The following is an 18480-nucleotide window of genomic DNA, read 5'->3' on the forward strand; positions in this document are numbered from 1 at the left end:
GGAGAGGATGGGGACCATTAGTATGTAGTGAATTAGCAGTGGAAAGTATCTTGTGTAGAAAGGCATCATTAATAAGCTCCTGTTCATTCATTTAACTTATTTAGTGCACTCCTGATGGAAGCCAGGTATTGTGCTAGGTCTGGGGTTATAGTGATGAGCTAAAGCAAGCGTAGTCTTGGCTGTCATGTAGCGTACAGCCTAACAGAGGATCATTGTTTGAGTGACCACACAAAATTACAGAGATACGTGCTCTGAAGGACAGAAGCGGGATACTATTAAAGTTAAAACAAAAGAATGTAACCTAGACTGTGGGTTCAGGGGACATTTTCATGAGAACATTAAACTTGAGCTAAGATATGAATGATACGTATGGATGCACAAGGGGAAATTTGTTGAGTGGAAGAGAGAACCTTCCAAGAAGAGGAAAAAGCACATGGAAAGACCCTGTGATATGCAGGACACTGATGGAAAGTTTTTTAAGGCTAGAACAGGGCGGGAACAAGGAGAGCGTCTCAAGATAAGGCTTGAGAAACAGGCAGGAACCACACCACACAGGGCTTTGTGGACCAGGTGAGGGATTTTAGCCTTTATCCTATGACAAGTAGGAAGCTGGTGAAGACTTTCGCTGCATCTTCATGTGATAAGTTAGTGTACAGGCCATGTTGCTGTAACAACAACAAAACCCTAATGCACTGGTTCAGATAAGATTGAAGTTTGTTTTTTTTGTTTTTTGGGTTTTTTTTCTCTTGTCTATAAGAGTCCGAGGCATGTAGGCAGCTCTTTTCCAAGGAGCCATCCATTGACCCAAGCTGGTGAGCCACTCTGCTATGCTTACATTATTGCTTCCTTGGATCCTCCAGATTTCTATTTCTAGTGAGTAAGAAGGGAGAAGAAAAAGTTAAGGACAAAGGTCTTTGTCTTTAATGAGAGGCACGTAATACTTCCATCACATTATGTTGACCTGAACCAAATCACATGGGTAAAATACTAGTTTTCTGTAAAGATTATTTTCCTTGCAAACTGTTTAATGGCTATTATATAGGCATTTACCTAAGGATGGCTAGGAGCAGGGAAGATACAGTAAGCATTTTTAAAATGTTCTGAAGCACAGTTTAAAAATGGATGACATAAATGTGAGTTAATCAGAAAACATAGCAACAGTCAGGTGTTGACAAGCTTCAATAATTTACAGTGCCTTTTCTGAAGAAAGCCTTCACTGTCAAGTGTGATTTGACTAAAGTTCAGTTACCATCTTTTACACACAACTTAGAAAAAGTGTGCATCCAAAACTGACATATCGATGAAGCCTTGACAGAGAGAGTTATCAACAAGACAACTACCAAACAGAATTTGGGGTGGACTACAGGAAAGAGTTCAAGTTTCTTATTAGTTTGACTGAAAAATGTCTCGGTTTCAGTGAAAGCAGATTTGGGAGAAAAGATAATGAGTTCAGTTCAATCACCAAATTCAACAAACAATTCCTAAGTCCCCGTGCCGAGTTGCTGGAAATACAATGATGAAAAAGACAATTGCTGGAATTACAATGATGAAAAAGACAATTTCTGGAAAGATAGTTGTGTAATTAATTTTGATGGTGGGTAGTTATAATAAGAGATATTCATGATATGGTGGCTAAATAAAATAGAAAATAATAAACTGTGTTAAAGAGGGCAATTTATATTGCGAGAAGGAGAATATGGTTAATTTGAATCATTAAATATGAATTACAACTTGTCCAATAGACAATGAGAAAGCATTTATCCAGAGGGAATTACATGTGTTAAGTTGGAAAGATTAGAAGTATGAAATATCATTCATTCATTTGGCAAATATTTATTGCATGTCTACTATGGAGTAGGAACTGTTTTAGTTCTCTGGAGGTATAATGGGAATAATATGGTAAAAAAATTCTCTAATTTCATCAAGCTTATTATCTAGTGGGGGAGACATAGAATAAGCAAATAAACTAATAAAATATGAGGAGAAGTACTATGGAGAAAAGGAAAACATGAAAGGGAAAGAGAGATTACTGTGTGCTGTTTGCGTGAGAAAAAAATGATATTTTTAAGTAGAGCATTTGGATGGAGTAAGTATAACTCATAAGGTGATGTTAGAGTAGATACCTGAAGGAAGGGAGGAAGCAAGCCATACAGTTATGGGGTGTGTGTGTGTGTCTGTGTGTGCACACGCGCTGGTGGTTATGGGGTTCATAGGAAGAGATAATAGTAAGTGCAAAGTCTCTACGCCACGAATGGCTTCAGGTACATTTAAGGAATAACAAAAACACTATCATTGAAATGGAATGAACAAGAATGAAAATGGAAACATTGAGTAAGGTGGGCCAGAAGGAGTCATATCATGTAGGATGTTATAGGTGATTGTTCAAACTTTGCCTTTTGCTCTGAGTGTAATGGGAAGCTATTGTACCATAGGAGTGACAAGTTTAGTTTAGGATTGAAAAGTTGCTCCCTGGCTGCTGTGATAAGAATATATTCAGAAAGCAAGGGTGGAAGCAAAGAATCCATCTAGAAGGCCACAAGAACAGTAACAATCCAATATGGCCTGTTTGATAAACTACACATTAAGACGCATAAAAAGAAGTGATGAGAGATGAACTTAGAAAGGTAGGCTGAGGCCAAATAACAATGACTCCTGCATGCCAGGCAAAAGATATAGATCTGGTCTAGTACAATTACGAACTATTCCAGGATTTAGAAAAAGAAAACTCTGATCAGCTGGCACCAGCCACAAATTAATCCAAGTTCTGGACTGTCATCCATGCTCTCAGTATCTCTGTTTCTCTCTTTATGTGAGCCTCTTTTTCATTATCTGCTTTCTTTATTCACTGAGAAACATAGCTGCCAACAGACCCTGACCTCAGATCTCATACTTTCAAAATTAGTGTAACTGATCTCCATCTCTTCAAAATTTAAAAGAAATAATGGAGTATGTATGTGATTGGTGTTACACCAAGGAGCAGTCTTCTAATGGGAAGGCTTTACTACAAGCACATGTTAGAAGTTCTGCTTCTTTTTTTTTTTAAATAAATAAATTTATTTATTTATTTATGGCTGTGTTGGGTCTTTGTTTCTGCACAGGCTTTCTCTAGTTGCAGGGAGCAGGGGCTACTCTTGGTTGCAGTGCGTGGGCTTCTCATTGCAGTGGCTTCTCTTGTTGCGGAGCACGGGCTCTAGGCGCAGGCTTCAGTTGTTGTGGCATGCGGGCTCAGTAGTTGTGGCTTGCAGGCTCTAGAGCACAGGCTCAGTAGTTGTGGTGCACGGGCTTAGTTGCTCTGTGGCATATGGGATCTTCCCGGTCCAGGGATCGAACTCGTGTCCCCTGCATTGGCAGGCGGATTCTTAACTACTGCACCACCTGGGAAGTCCTGCTTCTTCTTAGGATCTAGTAAGCAGGAAGGAATGTCACATCAATCCCCAACAATGAGAAAAAGCTACATAAACTACGAAGTATAACTTTTTTTAATCCATTAGAGATCTGAATGACAGGGAAACAGAGTAGCCAGAAGTCCAAGGATGAATATGCTCTTTTAAGAAGAGAGAGGATGCACAGATGATCTTACCTTTGCCAGGGTATTAGAAGAACTGTGCTGACGGCCATACAAATGGTTAAGAAGAAATCAGTTAAATTGTTACCAAATTTCTAAAGACAGAGTGTGGCTAGCGTGATAATATAAAACCCTTGTGAACCCTAGACACAAGGGGTTTTGTGCAAACTCACAAACTCTTTTCCAAGACCTCCACTAGGTGTTAATGGGAAAGATTGGGAGCAGGACAAGACACTAGAGAATGTTCCCTTCAGTACTGCAGCCAATGAGAAAGGATTATCTACTGCTGCAGGAAAGGAACAAAACCCCACTCTCCACCGAGAAACTTCTCTTGAACAGAGCAAAATGTTTAAGACAGAGAGAGGGAGAAGAAGAGAAAGCTCAAAGTAGAAAAAAATCCTTGAATAGACAATGGCTAGAAATTTCCCCCAAATAATGAAAGATATCAAGCCACATACCCAAAAAACTTGAGCACCTCTAGCAGGTTGAATATGATCATACACACACACAAGAACACATGAACACACACACACACACATCTATTTAGGGACATCATATTCAGCTGCTAAAAACAAGAGATAGAAAGGAAATTACAAAGGCTGACAGAGGAAAAATGATACAACATATAAAAAGAGAAGAATTATATCAGACTTCTTGTCAGAAAATAGAAGCTGAAAGAACAATAGAGTGACATTTTTTAAAGTACTGAAGGAATAAAAAAGGTCAACCTGGAATCCGATACTTAGTAAAAATTTCTTTCAAAATAAAAGCTAAATAAAGAACCAGATGTCAGAGATTGTCATACTGTATGAAAAGCAAGATCCAGCTGTTGGCTGTCTACAAAACACAGTTTATTTTCAAACACAAATAAGTTGAAATTGAAAGTATGGAAAAAGATATATGGTATAAACGATAACTGTAAGACAGTGGGAGTGGCCGTACTAATATTGGGTAAAAATAGATTTTAATATAAGAAATATTACAGGAGACAAAGATAAGTGTTTCATAATGATAAAAAGGTCAATATATCAAGAAGATATTATATATATATATATACACACCTTATGAAATATATATATACCTTACATGTTTTATAAAAAGCATAAAACAAAAACTTATGTAATTTAAGGGACAAATAAACAACGATTATAGTTGTTTATTTGTCCCTTCTCATACTCACTTCTTGGTAATTGTTAGCATGACTAAACAGAAAACTAATAAGAATATAGAAGAATTAAACAACACTGTCAACATCTTGATAGAACATTCCACCCCATGGCCCATAAAAGAAAAAATATATATACACTGTGGATTTCATCAGATTTTAAACACTTGCCTTCAAAGATGGTCATTAATAAAAGGAACAGACAATATTTTCACATACTGAGAAAATATCTGCAAATCATATATCTGTTAAGTACTGTATCCAGAATATATGAAGAACTTTGTGACTTAATAAAAAGACAAACAATCCAATAGAAATTGGGCAGAAGATGTGAATAAATACCCAAAATGATATATGCATGGGGAATAAACAAATGAAAAGATGCTCCACGTTGTTACTGAATAGGGAAACGCAAATTACAATGCAAGATAACACTACATACCCACTGGAATAGCTGCCATCCAAGAGACAGACAATATTGTTGTTGAAGATACAGAGAAACTGGATCCCCAAACATTATTGGTAAGAAAGTAAAATGAGACATAAATTTGGAAAGAGTTTGATAGTTTCATACAAAGTTAAACATGTATTTATTATAGGACCTAACAATTCTACTCCTGTGTATTTACCCAAGAGGAATGAAAACCTATGTCCACACAAAGACTTGCATTTGTATGTTCATAGCAGCTTTATTTTTATTAGGCATAAACTGGAAACACTCTAAATGGACATCAACTGGTGAATAGCTAAACAAAATGTGATATATCTATACAATGACATACTACTTAGTAATAAAAATGAACCACCTACTGATAGAAGCAGCAACATTATGATCCTCAGTAATATTATGCTAAGTGAAAAAAGCCAGAATTAGATGAGTGCATATTTGTATGATAACATTTATATGAAATTTCTTAGAAAAGGTGATGTTATAGATACAGAATGCAGATTAGCGGTTTACTGGGGATAGGAGTGGAGGGAGGATTGATCGCAGTTGGTCATGTGAGAGAATGTTTTGGATAATGGAAGTGTTCTTAAGCTAGACTGTGGTTATGATTGATGACTGTATAAAGTTACTAACATTTATTGAATTGTACACTTTAGATGAACTTTACAGCATGTTAATTATACCTGAAGAAAGCTATTAAAGAAAAAAAAATTTAAAGGCCTTTGGTGAGGGGTTATATAATTCTATTCAACATCATTTTCTTGTCTTCTCTCTGGCTTGGATGAGGTATTTTCTTAGATGCATTTCTGTATTGCAGAGGGACAGGGTCAATCATTTTTCTCCCTCTACATCTCTCCCTTTTTAAATAAAAAGGGCAGATCACAGTAAAATAAGCTAAAATAAGAACTGATCCAAGTATTAAATTTAGAAACTGTAGATTTCGGTCAGCATATATTCAGCCACTTTTCTGTAACCTCTATATCTATCTATCTTAAAATTGAACAAATAATGATGGCTTTGAGAAGTAAACTATTGTCAACCATCAGTGAGAAAGTCATATGAAGTTACATAGCTGCTCTTAACCAAAATAAGGAAACATGGTCAGGTTTTCCAGAAATACATGCCTATAAATGCCTATAACATGGATAGAAATCAAATACGTTTATGAGTTGTCACATTAGTGACAAATTAAATTAATTCTGATAGTTCTTATCTCCATTTGTCTAGTATTTGACTTAACAGTATGTATATTCAGAATGAGTCCAAGAACAAGCTAAAATTTTATCATGTAAAAGATGTTGCTGTCACATGATTAACTTATTTACCTCTATATAAGTGAAAGGCCGCACAGTATGAAAATGTGAGATGAAATAGATAATCAAAAGGTCATCCAGTTAGGATAGAGAACAGGTTATATAGGGGAATAACAGAAGTTTGGCTATAAAAATTTTTGAGCCAGGTAATAGAAAGTTTTGAGCTCTAGGATTTTATTTAAGAGCTATAGTCTACTTTCAATAGGGGAGTAACAAAGTGAAAGCAGTATTTTATGATAAATAGTGTTGTGCAAAAGAATTGAAGTGATTGGAAAATGAAGAATGAAACATTAAGATATTATTTTTATTACAATAAACCAAGCATAGCATAGTAACTAGGAAAATGGCATTGATGATGAAAAGAGCATTAAACACAGTTTTCAGTTGTTGAAAATTTCTTGTGTACCAAGCACTGTGTTAAAAGTTTTACATTAATTATTTTAATACTGTTCTACATTAATTATTGTATTAATTATTTTATTTTACATTAATTATTTTCTCATAAATCCCTTGTGGACAGCAATAAGTCCAGGACCGTGTGTTGATTTGGAATCTGTGACTTAAACAAGTGAAGAATTTTCTCAATGTTCTTTAGTTGGAAAATGGTAGAAAAAAGGTACAAACTGAAGGCCTTCTTCCTATCCATATAACAAGAGCAAGGATTATTTAATAACGTATGTTGGACTGAGAAAACCCACTTCATAAATTCTGTTAAGGATTATTTGTTGGCTCTAGAATTTAGGTTGCCAATTAGGGAATCAGGAGGAACCACACTGACAACAGCAGACCCAGGTAGCAGGATAAGAACTCAGAGGTGCTGTTTAATTGCATCAAAGTACTGACACCAGCAGTGTTCATTGTAACTGTGAAACCCATCCAGTATTATGTATTTCCATTTATTTTTGTATATGATGTGCAGAATTATACAAAGATGAATCAAATGCCTAGGAATGATTTTCTAATGTAGGAGTATGGATCAGACTTTAGTTTCTCTCACATCAATGATAAAGGCTTTAATTACTGAAGATATTATGAGATGAACCTTGCAAAGAGGGCTGAGATCCCAAAGCGGTGAACCATTCAGTTTCCTGTAAACTAAGTTAGAATCTTAAATGGGCATTAGATATGCCTTAAACCTTGATGATATTTAAAATTTTATCCACCTTTGGCATAGCATTAGTTGAAACAAAGCAAACCAATCCTAATTCTTCATCAATAATTCTCTCAAATTTCAAATATTAAAATATTCTTTTATAATTAAACTAATGGGAAGGTCTATGTGATAACGGAATACTTTAAAATATAAATTGAAATTACACCCATATATTTTACTTCTTTAAAGTGATTATTCTATCAATAATAAGTCTGTGGTCTTTAAGGCGCTACTGATTAATTCTCAGTTTAGTGGATTTAGAGGCGTGCAGAAAAAGTACGTCCCGGGAACTCATCAATCAGCTCAGTCACGTGATCAGGAGACTCATTTAATTAATAATACCACTTCATATTCATATAGCATTTTGTAAATCTGATATCTTTAAATTTGGCAGACATGCTTTATCTGCAACAAAGAAAATGATCAGAATCAAGAATAAGATTTAATGTGTAGTGCTTTAATATATGAGATCAAAGGCAGCCGTCACTTTTTTCAGAGAAAGGGAAATATGATTACCAACTTAAGTATGCTGTATATTAAATGAAATTCTGAGCATAAAGAAAGGTACTATCTGCTCAAAAGTATAATTTCTGTACTTTGAAAATCATCTCAGCAAGAATTATCTTCCTCTATCAAATTGTAGCACTTGTCAAAATCAACTGTAAGGCATTTCAAGTGCTCTTCTGAATCAACAAAACAGATGTATAGCGATGCGAGGTTGCAAGGAGAAGGAAATAACAGTGAACCAGATGCCCTTCAGTGCCCTTAATCTCTTCAAGCCACACTTAACATGGTTGACACGGCAGGTCTTTAGGACACTCCTCACACGAGGGAAATACAAGGCTGATTCTTAATAATATGTAAAAATAATTTTCTTTCTCCTTTGCTGCTAGACTCTCATTCTTTCTTTATATTCTTAAATAGACCATAGACATGGAGCATGGCATTTTTTTTCCTTTGGTCGTCTACTAGTTATAAGAAATTTTCTTATGATGGACTTTGAGAAATTGGAAGATGAAACTGTAGAAGTCAAAAGGAGTAATTATTTTATCACAGGTAAAATTTTGCTTTAATTAAATTATTTCTCTACCTTACTGATAAGCAGGTCTTTGTAGCATAGAAGGGCCAGAAGCTCTGGAGTCAGATTATGAGGCCAGCCCTTTGTGTGAGCTTGGGTAAATTAGTTAACCTCTCTATACGTTAGATGTAAAATGGATGGAATAATGTACTGACTTCATGAGGTTGTTTTGAGGATAACGTGAGATGCCTCCTGGTAAGGCACTGAAAATGCTGCTTGGTACTTAGCACTCAAATGTGATTCTTAGACTTTTATCTCTTGTTCCTCATTTCATTAATATATGGATGCTGTAGTTCTCTCTTTGTCAAATGATAGTGACCAAATAATACTTAATAATGTCCCCTAGTGTACTGTAAGAAACTACTACAAACCTGAGTCTTAGAGATGATGTTTATAATTTACATGCATATTTTAATAGCTAACAGTGGAAATGATCTTATTAGGCTAGCTAAATATACATATTTACATTTTTTTTGAGAATGTCATCCAAGTACAGGGTAAACGTTGATTGATACAGACATAAGCCATACGGCTGGCGTTTTGACTTTCGTGGTCCCATCATATGCACATTTAGCTTATGTGTTGACTTTAGAACCTAACCACTGTGTAAGATCCATTATTATGAGACCAGTAGCTAGCGGAATGAGAGTGGAAGGGTTTTCTTGGAGTCACTACAGATACCACCAACTTTGAAACACAGAACAGTAGCTGGATTCCCCTTACCTTCTCTTCTGTTTCTCTGAGGATTTTAGTGAGAGGGTGATGAGGACAGAGTGGGATATATATCCATAGCTCCAGACTATGAAGGCACTACTCAGAAAGTAGGTTTTGAAAAATCTGCCACTGAGCAATGAGGAAGCAAAAACAAGGCATTACCTAAGGAACCATATCCCATTTCTACTATGTATGACTTTCCTTTCTCTACCTTACACAGTCCTATTCAACATTTAAGACTCAAATGTATGAATAAATGAGCATGTTTCCTGTTTTTCTTACCATCCCTAGTATCTGTAATAAACTATGTCATGAATGTCTGTGTCTCCTTAAAATTCATATGTTGAAATCTTACCCCCCACCCCGCAGTGTGGCTGTATTTGGAGTAAGGAAGTAATAAAGGTTAAATGAGGGTCATCAGGGTAGGACCCTGATCTAACAGGACTATGTTCTTAGAAGATGAGACACCAGAGTGCTCTCTCTCTCTGAGAAGACATGTAGGAAAGGCCGTGTGAGCACATAGGGAGAAGGTGGCCTTCTGCAACCCAAATTTCCAGAACTCTAAGAACTTTCTGCTGTTTAAGCCACCCAGTCTATGGTATTTTGTTATGGCAGCCCAAGCAGATTGATACAAACTATTGCATGTAACCTTGGTTGCTTTTATGGTAATTATCAAAGTAGTCTCTCCAATAAGTATCTTGAGACTGGGTCCTTGTTTGTTTCAGGATTAGGGTTGGCCAGTGACTTGCTGAACAAAATAGATGAATGGATGAAGCTTCTTTATTAATTGAACTTATGTGACTACTGCTAAAAAAAACTCGCTGAATATCTATTTTTTTTTTATAAATTTATTTATTTTTTGGCTACATCAGGTCTTCATTGCTGCGTGTGGGCCTTCTCTAGTTGCAGCGAGCGGAGGTTGCTCTTCGTTGTGGCGTGCAGGCTTCTCATTGCGGTGGCTTCTCTTGTTGCAGAGCACGAGCTCTAGGAGCGTGAGCTTCAGTAGTTGTGGCTTGCAAGCTCAGTAGTTGTGGCAGGCGGGCTTAGTTGCTCTGCAGCATATGGGATCTTCCTGGACCAGGGCTCGAACCCATGTGCCCTGCATTGGCAGGCAGATTCTTAACCACTGAGCCACCAGGGGAGGCCCCATTATCTTTTGAAAGAACTGAATTAACCACATTTAACAGAAATCTTAGATACCATTAAGTTTATCAGAAATAGGTAAAAAATAACACTAAAACCCGACAACAAATGATGTAAACAGATATATCACAAAAATGTAAATACAAATAGATACTGAGAAAAAATAAACCATTTGATTTCAGGAAAACAAATAGATGAAAGTTGTAATAAGATACTCTTTTTAAAATAAGTTAGCAATTTCCAAAGACCATTAATATTCAGTATTTACAGAGAGATTATACTTCCTACAAGCTTTAGAAAATAACCTAGCAGTATACATTAGATACTTAGTTATTTATACAAGTTTGCCTATTATTTCCAATTCAAGATTCCATCCTAAGAAAATAATCTTCAAAGCAGGAAAAGTTTTGTGCTAAAATATTTGCTTTCTACTGAACTTATGTAATTCTAGAAAGGAGCATCGCAAAACCTTGTGCTTAAAGTGTGCATAACTGTCACTCATTTTAATTATAGAAATCGACACAGTTTATCTTGAGATCCTATCCTCTTAACTCAGTTGTACTTTGAGGTGTTCTTTTCCCTCTCTTGGGTCATACATATTCTTGGAAGTCTGCTGCCTAGAAAACTTGAGAAAAGCCCCCCAGTCTTTATTCACTGTGGTCACTGCTCAGGTGTCCATTGACCTATCTATCCATGCAGTCTATTCCAAAGCCATCATTCTGGTGATTCTTATACACCTTGACCTTCAGAAATCTTCTACTGTCTCCAAGTCCTCAGCAATCATACTTCATTCTTCAAGCAGACATGAGCTTCCCATATCCATGGTCTTTGAACCTTTCAGGCATTCCAAGGAAAAAAGAAGCAGAGCACAGATTTCCATTATTTCTACAATCCAACATTTCCTTTTTCAGTTTCACAACTCTCTCTGGAACCAGACCATTTTAGTCTTTCCAAACTTGTACTTCTCTCTCCAAAAATCAGTCCAGATCCTTATACTCTGGAGGAAAAAAATCAATTAGTCTGTCTACTACCAACCTATCTACCTACCCATCTACCTCTATCTATCTATCTATTTATCTGTCTATCTATCTTTCTATCTATCTGTCTATCTATCTATCTGTCTATCTACCTATCTATCTGTCTCCCTTGTGCTTTCATGATAGCCTTATAGGAAAATAAGAGACTTATTCAGTAATGAGAGGTGAATGATGAGCAAGTGGAAACTGGTTAACAATGATGACTCCAGAATTCAGTATGGGTGTGGCTTACAAGTAGTTTCTTTCTTATTAAGTTTGGTAACAAGCACACTTTTCACTTAGACTGCATATTTATTTCATATAGATTGTATATTTATTTGGGGAAGCTTTTTGTGGGACTTAGGACTAATGGAGAATAGAGGAGTCCCTTTCTCAGTTAGCTCAATCCATTCTTTAGCTTCTCCACTGCTGGTATAATTATAGAATTTAAGAAATCTAGCTGGATAAGATATCCTGAGCATGATGCTAACAGGGAGTGGGGCTTAAAGAACTTGGCATTTGTACAGAGAGAGGAAATTTTAACAATTTTGTCTCCATCTCCCACTACTGAGGCCATATAGTCAATACATTTTAAATTTTATTTTGCATCCAATGTGTTACATTTTCAAATTAATGTATGTATATTCAGTTATCTTTAGACAAAATGACTTACAAATACATGAAATATTTCAGTGTTAGTTACCCCTCAAATTAACAATAAAGTTAATAATATATTCTCTTGGACTGGTAGTTTCTAAGACTACTTGTCTTTATTTTAATATTTAATAAATATAAACACCTGTCCTGTATAAACTGAAGTGGAATCACTGAAACATAAAATATAGACTTTATCACTGATAAATCAGTGAGAGAACTGAAGAAGCACTAGTAGGAATAGAAAGGGACATTACTGAATTACCTAGTTTTTTTTTTTTTAATAAGAACTTTACATGTTTGTATACAAAGGAATAGCTGGGTTTTTTAAAAATGAATTTATTTATTTATTTATTTTTGGCTGCGTTGGGTCTTCAGTGCTGTGCGCGGGCTTTCTCTAGTTGCGACAAGCAGGGGCTACTCTTTGTTGTGGTGTATGGGCCTCTCATTGCGGTGGCTTCTCTTTGCTGTGGAGCACGGGCTCTAGGCTCTCAGGCTTCAGTAGTTGTGGCTCGCGGGCTCTAGAGCACAGGCTCAGTAGTTGTGGCGCATGGGCTTAGTTGCTCCGTGGCATGTGGGATCTTCCCGGACCAGGGCTCGAGCCCGTGTCCCCTGCATTGGCAGGCGGATTCTTAACCACTGCGCCACCAGGGAAGCCCTCTGAATTACCTAGTTTTAAGGGTAGATATTAATTGCTTTATTTGTTACTATACTGAATTCATATATTGATAAATTCCTTTATGAATAATTCTAATATATGAGTGTCTATACATGCTAATATATAGCTCTCTATAGCTTGCAATTTCTATATATCAGAGTAGATCCACCGAAAGAAGTTAGGAAGAAAATATTGAATGGTTAGTATGTCTCAATAAGGATCAGTGTGTAAGCCTCAGAATAAAAAGATGAGTTAGAGCTGTTTTCTTAGCTATAATAGTTTATGAATTAGTAACAGAGGTTAAAAATCATAAAACTTGTTGCGAGAACTAAATAAGAGCAATAAATTCCATCTGGTGGGAGACAGTAATGAGTATCAATGTTCTATTCAAGTATATTGATCTAACACTTTTACCCATGTAATCCTGCATCATTATCCCTTGGAATGCTTTTAGTTAGGTTTCTGAGAGTTGGTGCTCATTTTTTAATGATTAAAAATAACACAGGTATAACGTAGGTATAATCGGATAACAGAATGGGCTAAACTCAGTGGTGATTCAAACAAGAAATGAATTTAATGTTCTCCAGTAAATCCCTTTGACCATGCTGTTAAGTTCCCTTTCTGCACTAATGAGTCACACATTGAACAGACATCATGGATTTCTCTTAACTATAAGAGCAGTCTTAGCTTGGCAGTTAAGCCTCAATGTCACCTCTAAGTATGTTCAGTTCAATTAAATGTAACAAATTCAATTCACACACAGTTCAAGTTTTCTCTCATTCTTAAGACTCAAGTCTGGCTCATTAGCCCTGCCACACAGAAGGGAGGCATAGTCTATTATTTCATTCAGTTTCCTGTCTCCATCCACTCATCCCAATCTATTATCTTCTGAGTCTTGCAGAGTTAAGGTAGGAGGACTTTTAGACTTCAGTGTCTCTGAGTGTGTCACATGCTCAAATTCTGTTCTTTCCATGGAACACAGATGGGTTCTCTGTTCCCATGGAGCTTCTATACTGCATAGTTCTCTAGGCGACATCTCCGCTCCGGCTCACATAGGTTCATCTCACTACTTCTTAATGTTGGTGTCCCCCTCCCATGGCAGGAAGCCCTCAGGGTGGCTTGACTTGGTTAACTTTCTTCAGTATCTACTTGCTATGTAGGAAACTAGTACATCTTTTGTGTATTATACCCAGAGCGGGTGGGCTGACTCTTGCTGCCCTCTGTGTAGTCAAACTCTTGCCTTGAGAAGACTCTGGGACAGAAGCTCCCAAATTTCAAAGAATATAAGTTGAAGCTCCTAAGGACTTTTTACCGTATTCCACTTAGGTGGCAGCATGGGTGGGCCTGTGAACAAATGAAGCTTAGCAAGCATCCAGCCAGGGTAATGCCAGTTTCCCCTTCTTGTTGTCAGCATTAATTTCTAAGAGTGTTTCTTTTGGGAGCAGAAAAATCACTTAAAGGAATGGCATCCCCTGCCTTTCCCCTGGATGTGAAATGGTGTGGAAAATATCCGAGAATGCCACACTTTCTGCCAACTTTCCTCTTCAACAAAATTATGAATTCTGTTTTGTAAGCTGGATGCAATTGTGGGAATGATAGCAAAAAACCAGTTTGACTCCCTCTTAGAAAACTCAAGCATAAGGTGTCTGAAAGCTTTTTGGCTGTTCTGTTTGGAACATGGAAATACTACTTGTTGTCCTCAGTATGGGGCTTTAGCCAAAATTCCAAGACTAAGGAAAGGTCCCATTCAACATATTATGACACATGGTCTTTGAAAGTTTCAGAGAAGCACAAAAAAGAAAATTAGAATCACCAGTCATTTCTCCACTGCAAAAGTTTTTGTGTCAATGCCTATTATCCTTCTTAGCTAGAGGTATGCAAATATATATGGTCAGAATAATATTTTATAGATCCTTTTGATACTTGCTTTTCCACTTAAATTATTCAAATACAATTCATTGTTCTCATAAAGTGTACTTTTCATTGGTGCATAGTTTTGCAGTATTTTATAAAATTTGCAATCACAAGAACATTTGCATTGTTTCTGGTGTTTCCTTCTTACATAATGCTCTGTTTAAATTAATTTATCAAACATATTTTGAGTGCCACTATGTGCCTGTCTCTGATATGTGCCTAGAATACATCAGAAAGCAAGACAAATGCAGCATAAATCTGTGAGAACAAAGGGGTAAGAGGAAACTTTTGGGGTATATATATTATATGTTTACTGTCTTGATTGTGGTGGTGGTTTCATGGGTGTGTGCATGTCAAAACTTAACAAATTTCATATTTTTAATATGTGCAATTTATTGTATTTCATTTATACCTCTATAAGCTGTTAAATAGCAAAAAAATATAATGAGAGAAGACAGTTTTCCTAAGTATATTTAGACATTATGGGTTAATATCTGAGAAGGCTGAGCCAAAGATCTGCTAAGAAACCAGTGATATGTCAGGATCTGAGGTTGCTAACTTACAAGTCAAATGGAAGGAAGACTGAAAATTGTCCAGTATTTGACTTAATGCATCGGGCTGTATTTTCTTATTTCTGTCACAAAATTACCAAACACGGTGGCTTAGAGCAACACAAATTTATTCTTTTTTAATTCTGGAGACTAGAAATTCGAAATAAGTTTCACTGGGTTAAAATGAAGGTATCAGAGGGCCTGATTCTTTCTGAAAGTTTTTTTTGGGGGGTAAATATGTTTCCTTGCCTTTTGTAGCATCTAGAGACTGGCTACATTTCTTGACTCATGACAGTTTCTCAAATCACTCCAACCTCTTGCTTACATCATCCTATCTCCTGTTACTGACCTGTAGTAGTTTCTCCCTCTGCCTTCCTCTTAAAAGACCACTTGTGATACAGCATTCGGCCCGCCTGGATAATGCAGGCTACTCTCCTAATCTTAAAATACTTTATTTAATCACATTGGCAAAGTCCCTTTGGCCAGCTAAGGTAACATATTCACAGAATCCCAGGATTAGGATGTGAACATCTTGTGGGCAGGTGGGGGGGATATTATTTAGCCTACCACAGAGGTTATTGTAGAAATACTAAATAATGTATTTCAAGTTAAAGAAAGTTGGGAAGGGAGTGAATGAGAACAATGAAGGCAGCAGGTATAAATGATTTTGTAAGAATTTTGTTGTAAGTGAGAAAGTGGAAGTGAGAAGATAAATGAGTCAGGAGAAAGAATTTGATTATAATGGGAAATATTGAACATGTTTAAATGCTGATGGGAAAAGTCCAAAGGGCAGCAGAGGGTGAAGATAGAGGAAAGAGATAACAGACGTTCACATTTTCTGAGAACGCCAAGGGGCTGTGCTGAGGAGCCAGGAAAGACTGAAAATCATCATTTACTCAGAAGCATTTGTGAAAAGATTTGGGAGTAGAATACTATAACTGTAGAAGACAATTTCTTTCTTTTTTCCCAATTTATTCTTGGTTAATTTTTATTATTTTTTAAAACATTTATTTATTTATTTATTTGCACTGGGTCTTAGTTGTGGCAGGCGGGCTCCTTAGTTGCGACTCCAGGGCTTCTTAGTTGCAGCTCACAGGCTCCTTAGTTGCAGCAGACGGGCTCCTTAGTTGCAGCTCTCTGGCTCCTTAGTTGTGGCATGTGAACTCTTAGCTGTGGCATGCATGTGGGAGCTAGTTCCCTGACCAGGGATTGAGCCCAGGCCCCCTGCATTGGGAGCACAGAGTCTTATCCACTGCGCCGCCAGGGAAGTCCCTTGATTAATTTTTAAAAGACATTACATAATTATTTCTTTGCTTTATGGTTAGTTTTTAAATTACACTGTTTTCTTTCTCTCCCTCTCTCTCAAAGAGAATATTAAAAATGCCAAACTATGTTTCCTAGAAATCTAAAATGAACAACAAAATTGCTGCTGAAGAAAGCTGTGGTTTTGTAGATCTGCATGATTGCTTTCCTTCATATTTTGAATTTCAATTTTTTTCTAACTTTTCACTGGTTTGAATTTTTTTGTCAGACTTTACTAAACTGTACTATCAAGTGAACTGCACTGAATGAGTTATTGTTCCCCAAGGTTTACCCTTAACATTTCATATCACTATTTTTTCTTCCTCTCTTCCCATTGTCATTTCTGTGCATCCGGAATACAACAGATCATGGCTTCCACTGAGATCTCCAGGTAGAGGATTTCCAAGGTTTCCTATAATTGGTGTCTGCTATGCCTGCTCACTGAACGTTATGTAAATGATGGCAGGGACTAAGAACCCAGAGGTGTGTGTATGTGTGTATGATCCTGTATGAATGGATGTGTGTGAGTGCATTTGAGTGTGTGAATGATCTCTGTGTGTATGTTGATGTGAAGGGGATAACTGAGAGATTTGAGTAACAATTTTCAAGTCAGGATCTTCCTTACCCTGTCTAGTGTAGTGATAAATTTTTCAGTTTGTAATACAACTTTATACATCTGTTGGGCATTTATTGTTTAAAAGTCACAGTACTAGCATCTGTTAAGGAAAATAGTTGTTCTTAGAAAGTAAAAAACCTATTGGGAGAGTGGTTGAAAAAGGAAGGGGGAAGAGCTAAGTAACTAGAAATATTAGGAAATGGGACAGTGGCCTAGGGCCTACTTTATATTGGGTAGTCAGACACAGCCTCTCTGAGGAGGTTCCTGCTTAAGTTAAGCCCTGAATAACCAGGATGTTGAACTGAAAGTTACATGTCATTAAGGATATTAGTATTATGGAATTTCAGAAAAGATACTAATCTGATTTGACTGTGGGGTCCAGAAAGTTTTCAGATAAGATAAGGCGTTTCAGAAAGATGGGACACAGGCAGGAAGGAACAGAGGGTGGAGGGATCAATGTAACTGTGGGAATGAACTAAGTGATGGAGCCCATGGCAAGGAGCAAAGGGGCAAGTCCAGGAAACAGAAACAGCTTCATCTCGGTTGCAGCTGAGGGTAGAATTATGTGAAATAAAGTGGAAAGGTGTTTGAGATCATATTGTGTAGGGTCTTAAATGGTTGTGTGGAGAATCTGTATTTAAAAGTTCACAACGTAGCAGCATTAAAAGTACAAAAGAATGACACAATTGAAATTATAATAATGAGAGCTGCTATTTATTGACATTACTATGTGCCAAGTACTTCATATATACTATCCCTTTTTATATACTCCTTACAAAGTTGTAGAAGTTTATTATCACAGGTGAGTTAATCTGATGCTCAGCTGTGGGAAGTAATCTGCCTGTAAGTCACAGTACAAGAAGGGATTTGAACTGAGGTCAGAGAAATGCCTCAAGTCAGGGAGGCCAATTAAGAATCTGATACAGTCGTTGAGGTGTAAGATGTAAGGGGACATGAATTACAGTAGTGACCACGAGCCCAGAAAAGAGAAGATGCAAAGTCTATAAGATATAGGATCATATTTGATGTAAAGAAAAAAAAGGAATAAATATTTTAGATTATATAATCCAAGATGATACCATGGTTATTATTTTCAATTTTAATGCTATTAATATTTTTTCTAACTATTGTTTTTAGCATTTTAAACAAAATATGTACTCAGTATATGAGATTTAAAAAATACATAATAA

The sequence above is a fragment of the Grampus griseus genome, assembly GCF_964374135.1.
Source record: "Grampus griseus genome assembly, chromosome: 9".
NCBI lineage: Eukaryota > Metazoa > Chordata > Mammalia > Artiodactyla > Delphinidae > Grampus > Grampus griseus.